The sequence below is a fragment of the Cynoglossus semilaevis genome, chromosome 14 (assembly GCF_000523025.1).
Source record: "Cynoglossus semilaevis isolate Cse_v1.0 chromosome 14, Cse_v1.0, whole genome shotgun sequence".
Classification (NCBI taxonomy): Eukaryota; Metazoa; Chordata; class Actinopteri; order Pleuronectiformes; family Cynoglossidae; genus Cynoglossus; species Cynoglossus semilaevis.
The window spans coordinates 22,475,869-22,480,534 of record NC_024320.1 but is presented as its reverse complement, the minus strand read 5'-3'; the positions used below and the strand labels follow the sequence as shown (position 1 = coordinate 22,480,534).

The 4,666-nt window shown below is 42.1% G+C and overlaps 1 protein-coding gene across 1 annotated transcript in view; it reads left to right on the top strand.

Annotated features, from left to right (window-relative positions):
• The window catches only part of abl1 (c-abl oncogene 1, non-receptor tyrosine kinase), a 34,374-nt gene that overhangs the window by 10,415 nt on the left and 19,293 nt on the right, over nucleotides 1–4,666 (top strand). The window lies entirely within an intron of this gene.

The window sequence follows — 4,666 nt, the reverse complement described above, 5'->3', positions numbered from 1 at the left end:
TCTTCTTCCTCTTCTTCCTCTTCTTCTTCTTCCTTCCTTCTTTCTTCCTTCTTCTTCCTTCTTCTTCTTCTTCTTCTTCTCCTCTGTAGTGTTGCTAGTGCTGCAGGTTTCAGCCCTGGTAGTCTGCACACTGGTAAAACTTAAAAGGAATATAAAATAGATTTGTCTTTGTGTTAGAAATGCTGGGTCAGACAGACAGACAGTGTCCAAGGTCTGGAAACAACAGAATTAGCGCCTTTGTGTCTGTCCTTTTAGAAACGCAGGCTGTTTATATCTCAGAGTCAGAGACTCATTTTCCGATCTTTCTTTTGCATTTTCACATCTGTTTAGAGCAACATTCGGTCCTTGTCAAATCAATGATTCCATCAATACATTATAATGACGTGGAGCTTATTGAGTATTTTTGGAAGGAGATTATTTTAATTTGTGACTACGAAAAGGTTCTACTAATACACCTGGTTCGTGTTGCTCCCTTCTGTGTCTGTCGTCCTGGTGTGATGGTTCACCTTTATACCTGTTCCCATAGACTCGTGTTTCCCAAACTTTTTTTTCTGGGGACCCATATTGTAAAAATCACAAACCTTCGCAACTCAAGTCAGTAGACATTACTCGTGAACTCCTGGGAAACATGATGCGGGACGACCCAAACAAATTTCTTGTGACCCACCTGAGGGTCGCGACCCAGGTCCGTCCATCCATCCATACAGACTGGCTGGATTTAACTCCTTTCTTGCCTGAAATCTACTTTATTTCCTGATGGAGTTACTAATGACATGTCTCTCACTCTTTGTGTATAACTGTGTCCGTCCATCCATCCATCCATCCATCCATCCATCCCAGAAACATCTCATCACTCTGGTTACCTCCTGTTCCACAGCTGCCTACAGCAGCGACTAAAAACCACCGTAGGTCGATGCCCAAAGTGTTTAACCTTGAGCCAGACCGTCCACCGTTTCGTCCTTAAGTGTCTGCTCTCCCTGTGGACTGTGGACGCTGAATGGAGAACCCTAAACCCCCTTAACCTCATCTGCGGGTCTGCGTGCCTCCGACACTCTGGCTGCGTTCTCCGGAGGGTCCCTGAGTAAACAGATACACGTACACACACACACACACACACATACACATGCATCGCATGCCCCCCACACGGAGCCCGGTCTCTAATTGACTGATATTCAAGTAGACCTGAGGCTGTTAACTGCCGAGTTAGTCACGGCAACGAAGGGACGGAGCATGTGCAGAACATCTATAAAACCCTACATGGCCTTGTGTCTCTGTTTGTCTGACTGACTTTTCCTTCTCTGTAATTAGTAGGTTTTTTTTCTTTCTCAGTTTTTAGAGAGCAATAACTCTTGCCTTATTTCTTTGACGGACATGATTATTTATTCCAAGTGTTTGGTTGGCTAGCACATCAACCATTGTTTTGTACTTATGTCTCTCTCTCTGTGTGTGTGTAGAGTGAGTGGGACAAAATTCAAGCCGTCCTCAAGTGTCTTTTTTTTTTTCCCCTCACTCCATCACCAAGGGATAAAGCGTTGGCACTCTTTTGTTAAAAAAAATATGCCATCGTGTTCATTTTAAGCCCACAATGTGCACGTTTTTTTTCCACCGTACTGTTACTGGCAGATAGTGTTTCACTGTTTATCTGAGCACGGTGCAACCACGCCGCGGTAACATGGAGCTAACAGCCCGTGGTCTAGTGGTGAGAGGATCGGTTTTGGTATCTAGAGTATCTCAGGTTTGTCCATTCCCTTGGGTTAAATATATATAAATATAAATAAATATATGTGTGTATATATTTATATATATATATGTATATGTGTATATATATGTATATATGTGTATGTGTATATATGTGTATGTGTTTGTATATATGTGTATATATGTATATGTGTATGTGTGTATATATGTATATATGTGTATATATGTATATATATGTATATCTCTCTCTCTCTCTATATATATATATATATATATGCATGCACACACACAAAGACCAGCAAAGTTGATTCTTCTTCTTTTAAATACGATCTTTTAGCAGTTTGTGCTAGAAGTTAACAGTCTTGGCTTAGAGGTTCATCCTGGGTTCAAGTCAAAATATCTAGATTTTATCAAATGACCATTAATCCAACCTAGGGACTCCCAAAGTATGGTGCGCAGACTCCTGGGGACTTCCACTAGGGGGTGCGTGAGATAAAAAATGTGATGGCGATTTGGAGTGTTTTTCTTATTACGCAGAATAAGGACATGCAAGTAAACAAACATCCTGTGCGTGCGAATTGAGGGTGCATCAACCCAATTGGTCTATAGAAGGGGGTGCATGACCAAAAAAAGTTTAGGAACTGCTGGTGTAGACTGACAACCCAAGAAAACCGAAACAAATTAGAACATCACCTCAGTACTGCCCCCGACTGGATATTGCAGAAATACAAGCAAAACTAACAAATTTGACACCAGGCTTAATGTTTTTAATGATTAAGTTTAAACCCAGTAAATGACTTATGGATACAACTGGAGAGTGGAAACAGTGGATCGGAGTCGGGGGGGGGGGGGGGGGGGGGGTGGGGGGGGGGGAGTGGAAACAGTGGATCGGGGTCGGGGGGGAGGGGGGAGGGGTGATGGGGTGGTGGCATATTAGAAGCAAAGTGCCAAAAAAATGATCCCGTGGGTGGATGTACGTCAACTAACTGCTAACATACTCGGCTCGGAATATAAAATGTGAGCGAGTGATACTACTATGAGCTCACCTCCAAACAATGTGCTTCATGTTACTCCATCTGCAACCTTTTTTCCTCTTTCCTCCTCCGTTTTTATAGCCTCTTTCCTTCATCCTCCTCGTCCCCCCCCTCCCCGCCCCCCCCAAACGTTGTGCGTCTGCGGTAATTTAACGGGCTTCTCTCGGAGATCGAGGAACTGCATTTCTTCTTAATTGGATAGTGTTGGGGTGGCACATTAAGAGGCACCGAATGCCTGCTAATGCCAGCGCCGCAGTGATGATGCAGAGCCCGCCGCCATGTGACTGGAGGTTCAAAGCGCTGAGGTCATAACTTCAGAAAGCCACTGAGAACGAGGCTCAGTGACAAATGCCTGGAGATGCTGAGGAGAAACGTCTGAGTCCGTTACCGAGGCAAGAATAACATGAGGTCACTGACATCTTTGATGTGTAACGTGTTAATATTCCACACGCACACTCTTTGATGCGCTGCTGAATTGAAGTGGTTTTGACGCAGACTGGAGTCAAGGAACCAGTGAAGAGTTGTTCGGTTTTGATCGTTGATCTGTTAAACATGTGACATCACTGCATTTGAGATCATACTTTTTACATTTTTACAATGCACAGTTTGTGCCGTGGAATGAGACATTTTTTATTTTCATCAGCTATTTTCTAGACTTAATTCCAAAAATCCATACTTGCCACTAGGGGTTGAAAGTGCATTTTTACTAGAAATATTTTTTACACGCTCTGGGAAATGTAAATAGGTCCATGCAAAAAAGAAATACTGTAATGAATCCCAGTCAGTTCGCTCTAAGATCTGTCTGTCTGTCTGTCTGACTGTCTGTCTGTCTGCCTGCCTGCCTGTCTGTCTGTCTGTCAGTACATCTAATCTACTATTGCAGTTTTCAGAATAATGATACTTAGCAGCAGTGGGCGTTTTTGTAGTCGTTGTTCATAAGTTGCTAAATCTGATATAACAGAAGCCTGACTTATGTTGGTTTATTGTTTAATCAAGATATAACTACATTTTTCAGATGACAAAATCTTTGAAAGTATGTCAATGACACATTTAACATGTTTATTTATTTTTTTTGTCCCTTGTTAGTTTTGTTAGTTCATCAGAATGATTCATCTGGGGAGTCCCTGACCGGGCAGATATTTTGGGTTCAACTTCCTCCATAATAATAATAATAATAATAATAATAATAAAAGGTTATTTTATGACATGCAGCTCCATAGTTGTCCTCGTTGCTGCCTTATTTAAATTCCTCAGGACCAGTGAGTCTGTCAGCTTGTTTTGCTTTCATGGTATTTGCTGTGTGATTCAACATCCCAACAGTTTGAAAATGCGTCTTTGCGTCTGCGTTGTCTTATCTGGAAAGTCAAACATGGACTCGGAGAAAAGGGATGTTGGTCATTTGGACAGGAAAATATTTGTCAGACAGAATCAGTAAATCCCAGCTCCTCCTGGGTCATTTGTGGGTTTTAAGTGTTGAGTGTCGACGATGATCGACGATCCCTTTAGTCCGTATCGGAGGAGTGCAGAAAATAACAACGACTACTCTCTGCCACTGTATTTGTTATCGAGAACACGTTTTGTCATTGGACTTTTTTATCTCATTTGCTCTTCGCTCTTTTCAGTGGATTTACTTTCAGTGAAAACAACTGTGCTGTGACCCAGCCAGTTCTGTCTTCACTTGAAGACAGCTGAGAAAAGACAGAATGTGTCACCAGACCAGAGCTCCCTTCCTTCAGCCAAAGATTTTTTTTTTTTGTTCCCTCAACCCCCTGCCACTGCAGACATGTTTCTCTCATTTTGATGAATTTAACTATTATGTTTACTTCACCGCCTTTCCAAAAGAAAAGTTAATCCCAGACTGGATTTTGTGTGAAGTTTAGAGAAGGTTATTCTTTACTCCCAGTTTCCAGAAGTGATTCTTTAACCTGTAAACA